Source organism: Lagenorhynchus albirostris, chromosome 2, assembly GCF_949774975.1.
Source record: "Lagenorhynchus albirostris chromosome 2, mLagAlb1.1, whole genome shotgun sequence".
In the NCBI taxonomy this organism is placed as follows: domain Eukaryota; kingdom Metazoa; phylum Chordata; class Mammalia; order Artiodactyla; family Delphinidae; genus Lagenorhynchus; species Lagenorhynchus albirostris.
The window spans coordinates 135,543,881-135,561,263 of NC_083096.1; positions in this window are offsets into that span (position 1 = coordinate 135,543,881).

Here is a 17,383-nt window from a genome sequence, read left to right on the forward strand (position 1 = left end):
CTGTGAACTGGGAGCTTACTGTGAATGTGAGACCCACAGCCCTGACCAGGCTGGGAGACTACCCAGCAATCTGTCTTTCCACATGCGTTGAAAAGTTGTGTCTTTGATCTTGATCTCAAGATGTAAATGATTCCGATTTCAGATTCATAAAAATACTAAGAAAACAGTACTATACTATCCAAAAAGGCCAATAGATCAGTCCTTAAAAATAGCACGTTACAGCATAATCCTACCATGTCTGCGTCCAGTGCGGTTCCATTTTTCTCACGCGATAGGAAGATGAAATGAACTTTGCCCCAAGACTTAGACACAGGAGGCAGTGGCTGTGCTGAGTGTGTTTTCCATCTCATTCAAAATTAAAGCCCAGAAAGCTGAGCCTTGCTCACAAATACACGCTCAGAGATGGCACACACAAAGGCAAGTCTAGTCTGCAGGAGGCAGATAACAAGGCAGGTGCAGGCGAGCAGGGGCTGCTGCAGCCTGGAATGGAAATGCCAGCCCAGAGGACGCCTTGCTAACAGAATAACAGAATCCCCTTGCCTGCTGCTCCTGGTGGGCCATGTTAATGCAGCTTAAGGGTTATTTTCTTCTCTAAAGAATAGGTCGAGTTTTAAAACCGCATCTTCTTCCAGCCAACAGGCTCATACTTTGCCAAGCTCTGTTAAACACTGACTCATTGGAAAGGAACAGCCCTTTCTAAAGGGGAAATGGGATGTATATTTGGAGAAACCTCCTTTAAGAGGTTTGCATAAACCCCTTGTGATTACATGGCCTGGAGATTTGTTCCTGGCTTTGTGACTCCTCCAGCAAGAGCTTTCTTTCACAGTTATCTCAGCTCGTTCTTAAAATTTGTGTAAGCTTTTGTATCTGGAGTTTCCAACCTAAACCATAAAACTACATCTGTTCAAAGGCTGGCTGGTTCAGAGACAGAGGCCAAGGTCACATTTCAATGGGAGGGAAAAAAGGGGAAGCTCAGATGTACACTGTAAATGCAAAATGATTGGTTTGTGGCATAGCGTTGCCTGAAGCGCTTAGATTTCTTTGATCTTGTCCCTTTCTACCACCCTCCACCAACACTGAGACATAAATGCCATGACTTCACAATGCATAAACAACCACCCAGAAAGTAAAACATTCAATCAGAGGTGCTAGCTTTGGCGATATGGATGAAAATGTACACTGTTTACCTCTTTCCTCCAAAGTAAATTCAGCCAACCTAGTTGGTATGTGAAGACAGTCACAACTGAAGCCTTTGTCTGCTTTCATGGCCACTCACCCTTTTGGAAAGATGTTTCTATAAAGAAATCCAGCTGTTTTTGTGGGTTTTTTTAATCAGCCCCACCTGCATTTTTTTTCCTGGGAAAACCTGCTTAGTCCTCACCAGCAACCATGAGAAGTTCTGTTATGTGTTTGTGCTTCATGCATTAGGTATGTCATTAGTGTGTAAAGCAGGAAGAACATGGCCTTGGGAGTCCAGCAGGCATGTGTTTGGTTCTCGGTTTTGCCATTTACCATCTGCGTGACCTACCTGAGCCTCAGTTTTCTCATCTGTAAACTGGGAATGGTAGGAATAAAAAAAATCTACATCATAGGGTTGCTGTGATGATTCAATCAAATGAAAATAAATATCTTTAAGGTATCCTGGATAAAGCAGGCCTTTCATAAATGTCTCCATGAAGGACTATAAGTAAAGACTGCCCTGAAAGTCTCTGGACGCAGGTAAAGATGATGAAGGAGAAGAGTGCTGTGGTGAAAGGTTGAGGCACTATAATAAGAAGACTGGGCTGAGCTTACGTTACTACCTGGCCAAGGGTCAGGTTTAATCAATATTACTTCTATGTGCCACAGTCTTGCTTCTGGGCCAACTAATGACAGGACAAGTAAGGATCCACAATACATGTCAGAAAGTAGCATCAGATCTTGAACACCACAACTCTTCCAAAATACCCTACCACACACCAAAGGCATGGGAGGTTACCCATGAGTTTACAACTTATCCAACCAACACAAAATCTTAATACCTTGTGATCATCAGAGTAATACTATAATATCATTCACCACAGCTCACTGTTATCATTCCACTGAGATGCTGATCCCAGTACAGCCACACAGCAGACACAGGAAAAGGGTGTGTAGGAGTCCATGCGGCCACACAGACAGAAACTGGACCACTCTGACAGTGGGTGAACACTCATAGTATCTCTTACATTCTGTCTTTTCTCAAAAACGTAATAAATTGCTTCTCGTGTTAGTGGCACAGTGTTGGACTAGCCCTAACCCTCTGGACTCTGTTCTTCTCTATCCATACACACTCTCCAGTTGATTTCATCTAATCCATGGCTTATATACCACCTACATCCACTATTTCTAATTTATATCTCCAGCCTGGCCCTCTCCTCTGAACTACAGGCATCTAACTCACTACTCATATCTTCACTTGGATATCTAAATTATCTCAAATTTGACAGTTCCAAAAATGAACTCCTAACTCTCCACCACCATCACAACTCCAAACCTGCTCCAACCTCTTTCAGAAAATGACAACTCAATTGATCAAACCAAAATCTTAGAATCATTCTTGACTCCTTTATTTTCCATGTACTCCATATTCATGTTATCAGCAAATCCTATAATCTCTCATCTCAAAATACATCCTCAATCTGACCTATTCTTGTGAACTTTCAAATATTATTCTGGCCAAAGCTCCCACCATCTAGATTGTTGCAATAGACTCTTATCAGGTCCCATATTTCAATCGTGCCCCTTCCCAATATAAATTTCTTTTCACATAGCATAAAGAGTTATTCTTTTAACATGTAAGCCAAATCATGTCAACATAGTTTCTGTTTGAGGTAATGAAAACTTTCGGAACAAAATTGTGGTGATGTTTGCACAACACTGTGAATGTAGTTAATGCCACTGAACTGTATACTTTAAAATAGTTAAAATGGCAAGTTTTCTGTTATATATATATTTTACCTACGACCTTAAAAATGTGTTAATGTAATAACAAAAACCATTGAATTTTATGCTTTAAATGGGGAACGTATCTGTCAATGTGAGATTATACATATATAGGTAAGTTAATTATATCTCAACAAAGCTTTTTAAAAAACAAAATGTCCTGGATAAAATAGAACAATTTTTTAAATTATCGAAACATTTTAATAAAAAGATAGTGTCTCATCACTTCTCATTCATTGGAGCCACTTTTGTGTTCATTGGGAAAAACAAAATATTCAAAAGCTGAATATTTGCAAAGAGCTGAAAAGGGCTCTTCTCAGAGATTGATGGGATAATTGGTCTGCTTAAACACCCCAGAGTGAAACCAAATTCACCTTTAAACTTGTGAAATACAGTGTCAATATGGTGTTCTGTCAGACATCGAACTCAGAGATACCCAAACTCATCCCCAACACTACCATTTTCTTGGTGGGTTGCATTGTTTATTGACAATGGGGCAACACCAATTGTATCAATATTCAATTATAACATTATGACCATTTAAGTGTTGTTCACTGCTAGCCTAGTAGTTCACTCTAATTATACTTCTTATTCAATTTTTTGTCCTTCCAGGATTAATAATTACCTCTTTTTCTGTTTGTTTAGTTGTTTCTATCACCAGCTCTAATTTTTCCCTAACTGTCCAACAGTCAATTCTGAATAATATTTTTCACAAGGTCAAATCCATCACATCACCCACAAGATTTTATTTTTTTTCCTGGGGACATCCTTATTGAAGCTCTTCTCCTCCAGCTCCCGTTAGAACGGTTGTTCTCAGACCTGCCTCATGGCTGCCATCCTGGGATTTCCTTTGCCACTGTATTGCTATGGTCCCAGTATTATGAGATGTGTAGATGATAGGTTTTCAGCTTTCTAGGTTTATCCCATTGACTCAATGTAACATGTCCTTCAGAACTTGCCACACAGGGATTTGGGGGAGGTAAATTTTTTGAAAACATGCATTTCTAAAAAGGCTACATTTTGTCTTCACTCTTTTTTATAGAACAATGTTACTGAGATATAATTCACATGCCATAAAATTTACCCATTTAAAGTATACAATTCAATAGTTTTTAGTGTATGCACAAAGTTGTATGACCTGTGCCATAATCAATTTTTAGAACATTTCATCACTGCAGAAAGAAACCTCATGCCCATCAGCCTCACTCCCTATTCTCCACCTCACCCCACCCCAGTCTCTAAGGATTTGCATATTCTGGACATTTCATATAAAAGCAATCATACAATATGTGGTCTTTTGTCTGGCTTCCTTCAGAAAGCATAATGTTTTTGAGATTTATCCATTTTGTAGCCTGTATCAGTACTTCATTGCCACTTTTTGATTATTATGAATAAAGCCTCTATGAACATTCATGTACTAGTTTTTGTGCAGACCTGTGTTTTCATTTCTCGTGGATATATATATATATATATATATATATATATATATATATATATACACACCTAGGAGAGGAACTGCTGGGTTATGTGACAACTTTATGTTTAAGATTTTTAGGAACTTCCAGACTGTTTCCCAAAATTGCTGCACCATTCTTTATTCCCACCAGCAATGTATGAGGATTTCATTTGGTCCACATCCTCAGCAATACTTCAACTGTATGTCTTTTTTATTACAACTATTCTAGTGTGTGTAAAGTAATATTTCACTGTGGTTTTGATCTATATTTCCCTAATGACTAATGATGTTGAGCATTTTTTCATGTGCTAACGGCCATTCATATATCTTCTTTGGAGAAATAATCATTTAAATCCTTTGCTCGTTTTTAATTGGGTTATTTGCCTTTTTATTATTGAACTATAAGAGTTCTTTATGAACAGGAATCCCTTATCAGATATACAGATAAATATTTTCTCCTATTCTGTAGATTGTCATATCTCTTTCTTGGTGTCATTTGAAACACAAAGTTTTTAATTTGGATGAGGTCCAATTACCATTATTCTATTTGATTCTCTGAATATTACCTAATTCCCATCTTATGAAACATTTTAGGGTCATATCTTTACCTGGTGCTCTGAAATTTTAAGATAACGTACAATCATATGGGTCTTTTCCATGCATTGTGTTGAATACTGAGTAAGTCTGTTTAGTCTGGAGACTAATGTCCTATAATCTGCGAAAATGTGTATCTGTGTGTGTGTGTGTGTGTGTGTGTGTGTGCGTGTGTGTGTGTGTGTGTTGTAATCCCTCTCACAATGGAATTTTCCTTATTTGTTCATCACAGTTAAGAAGGATACATGCAAAAACTGATTGTAAGATCCACGTGCAAGAGTAGAAGGGAACTCAGGATTTCTCCATAGACTTTTACTAAATCCTCCAGGTTTCAGTGTCGAGCCTCTCCTTCATGGTCTGCTATGCCTGGTGTTGCCAAGTTTAGAGCCTTTCTGGTTCAATTTCTCCACAGAGTAAACATCCTGCATCCTGCCAGGATAAAGAAGGGGTAAATGCCTGCCTGCAAAGGATAATAGAACGACTTTATTACAATACAGAAACAGAAAGAATACAATATTCTTTCTAGCCTCATGCATCACCCCCATCTTCCTTGGTTCCTGGTCCTTCAGTTTCTAGAGCTTTCCAAGATCCTGCAGTGTAAGTTGAACTTGCTTTTTGCTGTCATTTCCCCGGTGTTCAACTCTCATCTTTCTGCTAATACCTCCATCTTCTTTCCCCTAGTGGATTAAAACTAGAACAATCATTTTATTTTCTCCCACCATTTCTAAGGGCCAAGAATTCTGAAAGCACCTAAGTTAGGGGCTTCTGGCTTGGGGTGACTCACGCAGTTTGAGTCAATGTTTAAGCAGGAATGATGGGAGTCTGGAGCAGCTGTGGGAAGGCCAGGTTTCTCTCCCCATGTAGTCTCAGGGCCTCTCCGTCTGGTCTCTCCACATGGGTCACTTTGGTGGCCTGAACATGACAGGACTTCTTAATCTCGTGGCTCAGGGCTAAAGACCAAATGGTGTGAGAGCAAAGCAGAAGTTGCATTGCCTCTCAGGACCTGGCTTCAGAAGTCACCAAGGGCTACTTCAGCTTCCTCTGTGGTTCCACCAGTTACCAGACCCAAGAGGGGGGATAGAGACACTCCACCCATCAATGGAGGGAGATCAGAGAATTTGCAGTCACATTTTGAACTGCTACATTCCTTTGAAAATTATTATCTTTATTTTCTTATTTCTTTTCAAAAAGAGGAGATAAGAAACAGCTGTCATTCAGACGATGATGACAAGCTGCCAGCCTTTAAAACAGCAGGTAAAGTGAAGTTGGAATTAATTAGCATTTAGAAAACCTGTGCAGTGTGTCACTCCAATGCAGAAGAAATACATGTTGTTCCTTGCAAATTATACCACCTATTAAAATTAGTTTAAATAAAAAGACAGAAACACAGCCAAAAGTTTGAAACAAAAAATTCAAAAAACAATAGTTCCCTCTCTTTCTTTCTCTTAATACTAAACTCATCTGTGTAAATTCAAACACAACATAGGTGAAAAACACGTCTGTGCTATTGCGTTCAGGAACACACAATAATTTCATGTGGGGTGTTCTATAAAAAATTGCACATGACCATGTCCAGTGGTAACCCACACAATGGCTCTGCAGGAATTTGCGATTTTTTTCTTATTTTTTCCTTTCCTTTTTGCTTTTTATTTGGAAATAATTTCAAACCTACAGAAAAGCTGTAAGAATAAAGATAGTACATACACAGAGCGATCAGTGAAGAGATAGTTTAAGACCATGAAAATATCCTGCTCCTCATTAAAAATCCCCTTTAGCACCATGGATGATTCTTGCCTGAACCATTCTTTATTATGATGATGTTGCAAAATGATGATTTCCCACTCCCTTATGTCTACCAGTTGGCACTGAACCTTCTATTGTAAGCAAGAGCCCTTCCTTCCCCCCATCTATACATAATGAGTGCATATATACACATCTATATACACACACACTATATATATATATCCATATATATAATGTGTACTATATATATGCCATATTATAGATGTACTATTATATATACTAGAAAGATAAAACATATATTTACACATTATGTGGATAATGTATTTATATGTATATGTATATATACATATTAGAAACCATGAGGCCAAATTGATACGTCTAATTCTAATCCATGGGATTTCACATAAGGAATACTGTGAGTGTCAATAATTCTGTTCACAAATATTCTGGCTGTCTTCCTATGGTCACATGGTAGGATTACACTTTCTAGCCCACTTTTAAGTTAGACATGACCAATAGAATGTGAGCAGAAGTGATATACGCCAATTTTGAGTAAAAGCTTTAAGAGAAGATCAGTGCCTGATCAAATTATATTACTGCAGCACAACTAAGACTTTTCTGAGAAATATAATTTAATTCACATGTTTCAAGATCACGTTGATTCAGTTAATATGGTGGATTAAATCTGCCTATCAATCTCTGTCCCTAAAACTCCACTAAAATATGAGAGCAAAGTAATAAAAAAAGAATATAGTTGGAAAAGGAGACAAAAGCAGACAATAGGTGACAAAACAAAAAAAGAATGAAGAGCAAACAAAGAAACCCACCTTATTTCAAATGAATAAAATATGCTGAAACGGGGAAATAACTAAGTAATGAAAGAATGTAATATTCAACTATATAACCTCAGTCTTGGGTGAAGTGGGTAGTAGGAAAATAAAAAAAGAAATCCTAGTAGTAGTTTTATTTTTTGTAGTGATGTGGACTATTTCAATTCTCCAAAATTTTTTTTTTTTTTGGCTGTGTTAGGTCTTCATTGCTGCATGCAGGCTTCCTCTAGTTGCAGCAAGCGGGGGCTACTCTTCATTGCGGTGCACGGGCTTCTCATTGCGATGGCTTCTCTTCTTGCGGAGTACAGGCTCTACACACGCGGGCTTCAGGAATTGCAGCCATGGGCTCAGTAGTTGCGGTGCATGGGCTCTGGGGCACACAGACTTCGGTAGTTGTGGCGCGTGGACTCAGTACTTGTGGCACACGGGCTTAGTTGCTCCACGGCATGTGAGATCTTCCTGGACCAGGGATCAAACCCGTGTCCCCTGCATTGGCAGGTGGATTCTTAACCACTGCGCCACCAGGGAAGTCCCCAAACATTTTAATTGCATTATAAGATTAAGCCAATGTGTAAATATATTGATGATTTGGGGAACCAAGAGTCTCACCATGAAAGAAGAGACATATAAATATGAAATGGAGAGAGGACATGAAAGAATTCTGTGGAGGTGGATTAGAATTAGCATTCCTTTCCCCCTATCTTGGTATTCCTGGAAGTGTGTGTCAGGCTCCTCCATCAGCCTGAACCCTGAGTGACTATGGTAAGCCAGCTCACCACACAGTACATGTAGAGTGGATGAGAAATGAAATCTATGCAAAGGTGGAAATTTGTGAAACCTTCCAACATCTTCCTGTTACTCCTATAATAAAATCTATACCCCTTACTCTGGCCTACGTATCTCTACATGATATGACCTTGACCATTCATCCAAACTCATCTCTTACTACTCTCTCCCTTGGATTGTACTCTGTCTACACTGGCCTCCTTGCTAGTTTTCAAACTTTCCAAATGTTCACCACATCAGAAACATTTTGCACCATGCTTTCCCCACCTAGAATGCTTTCCCCACGACCTTGCCATGGCCTACTGCCTCAGTCCATGTAGGTCTCCATTCAAATGCCACTTTCTCAATGAGGCCAGCCCCCCTGCACACACTGCTGTCTCTATCCACTTACTCTACTTAATTTTCTTTCATAGCAAGTATCATTGCCAGAAATTTATACCATGTATTTATTTGTTACTTGTTTTCCTCTAGAATGGAGGCAATCTATTCTTATTGTATCTATATAACTCATCACTGCAGCCCCAGGACCTAGAACAGTGTCTAACACAGAGAAGATGTTCAACAAGCATTTGCTGAATGCATGACTGAATGCTTCCCACACCCATCAGTAGTCCATAAGCCCCGTGAAGACAGGGCTGGGGGCTTGGTGAGCATCAGGTAGAGAAGGTGCCTGGACCCTGACACAGAGGACAGCCACCCACTGTTGTAAACAGTTTGACTTGTTCACACATGACACATCATTTGTACTCTCACATCCAGGAAGAGCAACCAGGACCAACCAGTGGAGAGCTTTTCCTGGACTACCCTAGGTTTTCTCCAATTCTATGGCCTTGCTTATTTCTCTCATTCCTCTGGCTACACAAAATTTGAGCCTCTTCCAGTTGCCGAATACCCTTTCCATGCCACTGTACTGTCTACCTGAACCTCTTCCTCTAAAGCAAAGTGAACCATTTGTTTGCTTATTGTACCACCTGAATGCACTTAATCATTTTCATGCAAATCAATGACAGATACAAGAGGGACCATATCTTGTTCACTGCTTTAACTCTAGTGCCTGGGGGCACTGGATGGGGCCCAATGCACAGTTAGGACCTCAACATGCATTTGTTGGATGAATGAATATGTGAATAAATGGTGGGTCCCAGTTTACAAACCCTATATATTGATTGACTGCATACCTGTATGCATAATACTTGCTGCTACATAATGAGTACTCAGAAAAGAACTGGTCTCTCTTCCGGAGTTGCTCCTGGTTTCCACTGCCATTGTCATCTCTAGTTGTGCTTGTCTCTCTGAGCAGCAGTCTCCCCCTCCCAGGAAGGGTTCTTCCTAATACCCCTCTCATCTGTCCTCACTGCCTCCAACACCAATTAAACAACGCCTGATAACTTCACCTGGCATTCTGCATGTTAGCATCTGGATTCCCCCACCCCTAACAAGTCCCATGCCTCCTCTTGAATCTGCCATTGCTAAGCACCAGCTGATGATTGCCCAGACAGAAGCCATCTGCTAGTTATTAAGGAAAGTTAAATAAGCAAAGGAGCTCCAGGGAAGTTCAACAAAAAAAGATCAACATATGTGTAGAGAATTGGCAACGGGTTGGCTCCTGTGACACCAGGTTCGTTATGGCTATGTTGAGCATGCCTCACTCAAGATTGCTCATCTTATTGGCTCATGGGAAGGCCTCCTGATGCAGGAGGGCTTCATGCTCCTCCCTAAGGCAAAAGCAGCCCACAGCACTTCATTATAACACATCTGTCACTCATTCTGTCTGAACCACACTCTCCTTAGGGACTAGGGTGGGTCTGGTTAAGGGCACCAGCTATTTCAATCTATATAATACTTTTTAAACTTTGTATTGATGGGGTCAGTCAATGATGAGCAAAACATTGTTCCTGTTCTCAGGAAGATTATAACGGAGTAAAGACATGGTCTGGATGACAAAGATGGGAAGCAGGGTATAAGATCCAATCCAATGCTGTTCTCAGAAGTCAATAAGGGTCAAAATCAAGAATGTCAAAACCAACACTTAAAAGCTGAGCCAAAGCCATGACGCTAAGCCAAGGGCCAGAAGTTACCTGGACACGGCATGGAAAGAGCAAAGTCAGCAGAGAAGCCAGGAGGGGGTCCTAAGTGATGACGGGTGGGGCTGAGGCTCTTCGAGCTTACGTTTAATGGCTATGCGTTTCCTGGTATACAGGGAGGTCAGAATGGTTCTGAAGGAACAGAGTGGGGCTCATTCCCGTGTTCATTTATTCGGTATTTGTTCATTAACTGCTGTGCACTAGACTTTATGCTATATGATCTAAGAGGTAAGGGAGCTATATAGGACCCAAGCCTATTTACAGGATTCTAGCAGGCTTATGGGAAAGAAAAAACCCTATACACGAACTGAAATATGAAGACACTATGGGAAGCTTCTGATTTAGTTATCTGAAATAGAGACATTTTGGCTTTATTTTTTAACGTGAAGGACCTCAAGAAAAATGCCATAGAAGGGTAAGTTGGAGGACTGTTTATTTCAAGCTTGGAAAAATTGGAAAGGTAGAATTTTTTCTGGGCCTTGAAGCCATGTGGAAATTGGACATACAAACATGTAGTCAGGAAAAGCTTTAGAGAGAAATGAAAAGGAAGTCTTAAAGCAGTGTAGTGTGGTGGGAAAGAACATGAACATGGCAGTCAGATTAATCAGAGTCAAATCTGGGCCCTGTCCCTTAGCCGTTGAGTGACCTTGAGCAAGTTATTTAACCTCTCCATGCTTCCATTTCCCCAGCTGGTGTGGAAATTGTTTGCAAAAGTGGCTGCAACATTCCTTCCCATACTCCTTGTAAAGTGACTTCACCACTCTTCCCTTCAAAAGGAGGACTCTGGTGCCTCCCTTCAATTTGGGCTGGTTACCTGCTTTGGCCAATAGAATATCACAAAGTGATGCGGTGCCGATCAAGCCTTGGGCCTTAAGAAGCCTCGCAGTGCCTGCTTTCCCCCTCTTGGAAGCCAGCCACCATAGAAAGAAACTCAAGCCAGACTACTGAGTGGTGGCAGACCACGTGGAGAGAGAGGCCACGTGGTGGAGAATCAAGGCGTCTCAGCAGAGAGCCAGCACAAGGTCTCAGACGTTACACGAAACCACTTTGGATCTCCCAGTCTCTATCAAGCCCCTGCAGGCAGGACCGCAAGGAACTGTGATGAACATCCTTGCTGAGCTCTGGAAGTCCAAAGTCCTGACCCATAGAATTGAGAGCAATGAAATGGCTGTTGTTCTAAACCCCTACATTGGAGGATGATTTAGATACCTGCTACAGATGGCCAACAGCCCAACTATCTAACTCATTCTGTATATACCTCACAGAGTTTCACTAGCAAAACAGAAACAACTCCATGAATTCCAAGGGTAAAGAGTTGGATATAGGAGTTGAGGAACTACACGTCATTGGAATAGCTGGGGGAGCAAATGTCAGGGAAGCCAACACTGAAGACTGAGCCCAAGGAACTGAAATGGGTAGTTCAAAATAGCTTGCCAGAAAGATGATGAAGATCTCTGAAAAGTTTCCACCAATAGTGTCAGTCTATAGCAGAAAAGTAAATGGTCTCGAGAGCTTGTAAGAAAACCTCTGAGAATCCCTTACCTGCCTTTGCTCATGGCTTCAGCTGACTCTTGCTTTTCCTTCCCTCCCACTTTCCCAATCTCCTACTAGCGATGCTCAGTGGCCAGCTCTAAGCTGAAACCCCATAGGACGGGGATTCTAGTACATGGAGCCCATGGCTTCTTAGAGTCCTTAGGTGGAATGCTAGTGATGTCAAGTTGACAACAGAACATGCAGCCCAAGAAGCAATTTATTCATGGTTAGAAAGTCTTGATTCTCCCAGTCAGTTTCTTGAATTGGACCATGTCTCCTCCCTACCCCCCAAAATCTAGTCAGGTCAGATGATAGAGAACAAGGTTTAAACAAACAAACAAACCTGGGTATCCAAGAATGTCCAAGGGATGATCTCCTCTTTCTCTGCTGAGCATAGCACACATAATAGCAGCAATCCTAGATAATCTGGAGAATAATCCCAGGTGACTAAGGTCATTATGAAAAGTCCCTGGCAAGAAGTCTCCCGCAAAGGAAAAGTAATAAAGGCTTCCAGCCATAGGAGATCAAGGTGTCTCACTACAGAGATTAGGACCTGCCATCTAGTAATTGGAGGTGACTGGTGTTTTATTCATGATTGAATTGTCTGGGGGACATGTGCAGACTTACTGGTAGTTATTGGCATTCACTTATCACTTCACAAACACTTTTTGAACTCCTCCCATGAACTGAGAAGGTTGTCAGAGATAAACAGTTTCTTCCCACAAGTCTTGCAGAAAATTGGGACAAATAAATCAAAAATCTACAATTCACTGAAAAAAAATATAGTTGGAGAGAATGTAAAGATTTTATCTAAGCACCAAACAAGGAAACAACTGAGTCTAGGGGTTATGGGTGGAATTTGGAAAATCTCAAAGATTTGAGAAAGGCTTTTATATGCATACTTTTATGCATATAAAAGCCTTATATGCAAAGGCTTTTATATGCATACTTTTGAAAGATGATTAGAAATTCATAGCAGACAAAGGAAGTCAAGTACATTCCATGCACATGCAAAAGCAAAGAAATGTGGAAGTGTATGGTGCAGCCTTGGACTCAAAGTTGTGCAGTTGATCTGAGATCAAGTACGCCAGGGTACAGGAGACAATGCTCAGAGCCAGTGTGGAAGCATAGGTTGGGCCAGGTTTTAAAGACTCCTGAATGCCATTTTGGAGTTGGAATCCTGTTCTTTAACTCAGTATTTTCCAGATACACTTGCATTTTCACCAAAGGTTTCACAAGGCTCTCCATTGAGATGCTGAAAAAAATTCTGAACTTCTATTACTATGGCTACAGCAGCCATGAAAATGAAGCACCCAAGTAAACTGAAATAGAGCAACTCAGTGTTGAACAAAGAGTTTCAAAAACAATCAAGTACATCCAATCATATGGCTCTCACCATAAAATATGATTACTAGTGCAATAAGATTTCCATGTTTACAAAAATATTGTAAGAATTATTCTTATTTTTAATCCTTTAATTTTATTAGTATGTGTTTTATAACATACTTGATTCATGACTATAGTAGTACATCTATATGATTTATAAATACCTAAATAAATCTACGTTGTGGGTACATGCTGAGAAGTATTTTACTAATAAATGTACATAATCAAAATATTTGAAGGTCACTCCAGCAAGTAATGCAAAGCCAGCAGAGGGATTTTTTTGTAAAATAGTAGCCTATCAATGTAGATCTTTGGACATTTTGCTCTGGCAACTGTTTGGAGAATAAGTGAAGGAGAAAAAGAATGGAGGCAGGCAGGGAAACCATTTAAGAGGATGTTTCAATAGTCAAGGTGGGAAATAAGGATGCCTGAACTAGCTGTTTTCTATTGTTTAAAACTCGAGATAAAACGCAATTAAGAATATTTGATTTCACCAATGGACAGATCATCCAAAATGAAAATAAATAAGGAAACACAAGCTTTAAATGATACATTAAACAAGATGGACTTAATTGATATTTATAGGACATTCCATCCAAAAACAACAGAATACACATTTTTCTCAAGTGCTCATGGAACATTCTCCAGGATAGATCATATCTTGGGTCACAAATCAAGCCTTGGTAAATTTAACAAAATTGAAATTGTATCAAGTATCTTTTCTGACCACAACGCCATGAGACTAGATATCAATTACAGGAAAAGATCTGTAAAAAATACAAACACATGGAGGCTAAACAATACACTACTTAATAATGAAGTGATCACTGAAGAAATCAAAGAGGAAATCAAAAAATACCTAGAAACAAATGACAATGGAGACACAACGACCCAAAACCTATGGGATGCAGCAAAAGCAGTTCTAAGGGGGAAGTTTATAGCAATACAAGCCCACCTTAAGAAGCAGGAAACATCTCGAATAAACAACCTAACCTTGTACCTCAAGCAATTAGAGAAAGAAGAACAAATAAACCCCAAAGCTAGCAGAAGGAAAGAAATCATAAAAATCAGATCAGAAATAAATGAAAAAGAAATGAAGGAAACAATAGCAAAGATCAATAAAACTAAAAGCTGGCTCTTTGAGAAGATAAACAAAATAGATAAACCACTAGCCAGACTGATCAAGAAAAAAAGGGAGAAGACTCAAATCAATATAATTAGAAATGAAAAAGGAGAGGTAACAACTGACACTGCAGAAATATAAAAGATCATGAGAGATTACTACAAGCAACTCTATGCCAATAAAATGGACAACCTGGAAGAAATGGACAAATTCTTAGAAATGCACAACCTGCCAAGACTGAATCAGGAAGAAATAGAAAATATGAACAGACCAATCACAAGCACTGAAATTGAAACTGTGATTAAAAATCTTCCAACAAAGAAAAGCCCAGGACCAGATGGCTTCACAGGGGAATTCTATCAAACATTTAGAGAAGAGCTAACACCTATCCTTCTCAAACTCTTCCAAAATATAGCAGAGGGAGGAACACTCCCAAACTCCTTCTACGAGGCCACCATCACCCTGATACCAAAACCAGACAAGGATGTCACAAAGAAAGAAAACTACAGGCCAAGATCACTGATGAACATAGATGCAAAAATCCTCAACAAAATACTAGCAAACAGAATCCAACAGCACATTAAAAGGATCATACCATGATCAAGTGGGGTTTATTCCAGGAATGCAAGGATTCTTCAATATACGCAAATCTATCAATGTGATAAATCATATTAACAAACTGAAGGAGAAAAACCATATGATCATCTCAATAGATGCAGAGAAAGCTTTTGACAAAATTCAACACCCATTTATGATAAAAACCCTGCAGAAAGTAGGCATAGAGGGAACTTTCCTCAACATAATAAAGGCCATATATGACAAGCCCACAGCAAACATCATCCTCAATGGTGAAAAACTGAAAGTGTTTCCACTAAGATCAGGAACAAGACAAGGTTGCCCACTCTCACCACTCTTATTCAACATAGTTTTGGAAGTTTTAGCCACAGCAATCAGAGAAGAAAAGGAAATAAAAGGAATCCAAATCGGAAAAGAAGAAGTAAAGCTGTCACTGTTTGCAGATGACATGATACTATACATAGAGAACCCTAAAGATGCTACCAGAAAACTACTAGAGCTAATCAATGAATTTGGTAAAGTAGCAGGATACAAAATTAATGCACAGAAATCTCTGGCATTCCTATATACTAATGATGAAAAATCTGAAAGTGAAATCAAGAAAACACTCCCATTTACCATTGCAACAAAAAGAATAAAATATCTAGGAATAAACCTACCTAAGGAGACAAAAAACCTGTATGCAGAAAATTATAAGACACTGATGAAAGAAATTAAAGATGATACAAATAGATGGAGAGATATACCATGTTCTTGGATTGGAAGAATCAACATTGTGAAAATGACTCTACTACCCAAAGCAATCTATAGATTCAATGCAATCCCTATCAAACTACCACTGGCATTTTTCACAGAACTAGAACAAAAAATTTCACAATTTGTATGGAAACACAAAAGACCCCGAATAGCCAAAGCAATCTTGAGAACGAAAGAAGGAACTGGAGGAATCAGGCTCCCTGACTTCAGACTATACTACAAAGCTACAGTAATCAAGACAGTATGGTACTGGCACAAAAACAGAAATACAGATCAATGGAACAGGATAGAAAGCCCAGAGATAAACCCACGCACATATGGTCACCTTATCTTTGACAAAGGAGGCAGGAATGTACAATGGAGAAAGGACAGCCTCTTCAATAAGTGGTGCTGGGAATACTGGACAGCTACATGTAAAAGTATGAGATTAGATCACTCCCTAACACCATACACAAAAATAAGCTCAAAATGGATTAAAGACCTAAATGTAAGGCCAGAAACTATCAAACTCTTAGAGGAAAACATAGGCAGAACACTCTATGACATAAATCACAGCAAGGTCCTTTTTGACCCACCTCCTAGAGAAATGTAAATAAAAACAAAAGTAAACAAATGGGACCTAATGAAACTTCAAAGCTTTTGCGCAACAAAGGAAAGCATAAAGAAGACCAAAAGACAACCCTTAGAATGGGAGAAAATATTTGCAAATGAAGCAACTGACAAAGGATTAATCTCCAAAATTCATAAGCAGCTCATGCAGCTTAATAACAGAAAAACAAACAACCCAATCCAAAAATGGGCAGAAGACCTAAATAGACATTTCTCCAAAGAAGATATACAGAGTGCCAACAAACACATGAAAGAATGCTCAACATCACTAATCATTAGAGAAATGCAAATCAAAACTACAATGAGATATCATCTCACACCAGTCAGAATGGCCATCATCAAAAAATCTAGAAACAATAAATGCTGGAGAGGGTGTGGAGAAAAGGGAACCCTCTTACACTGTTGGTGGGAATGTAAATTGATACAGCCACTGTGGAGAACAGTATGGAGGTTCCTTAAAAAGCTACAAATAGAACTACCATATGACCCAGTAATCCTGCTACTGGGCATATACCCTGAGAAAACCATAATTCAAAAAGAGTCATGTACCAAAATGTTCATTGCAGCTCTATTTACAATAGCCCGGAGATGGAAACAACCTAAGTGTCCATCATCGGATGAATGGATAAAGAAGATGTGGCACATATATACAATGGAATATTACTCAGCCATAAAAAGAGACGAAATTGAGCTATTTGTAATGAGGTGGATAGACTTAGAGTCTGTCATACAGAGTGAAGTAAGTCAGAAAGAGAGAGACAAATACCGTATGCTAACACATATATATGGAATTTAAAAAAAAATGTCATGAAAAACCTAGGGGTGAAACAGGAATAAAGACACAGACTTACTAGAGAATGGACTTGAGGCTATGGGGAGGGGGAAGGGTAAACGGTGACAAAGCGATAAAGAGGCATGGACATATATACACTACCAAACGTAA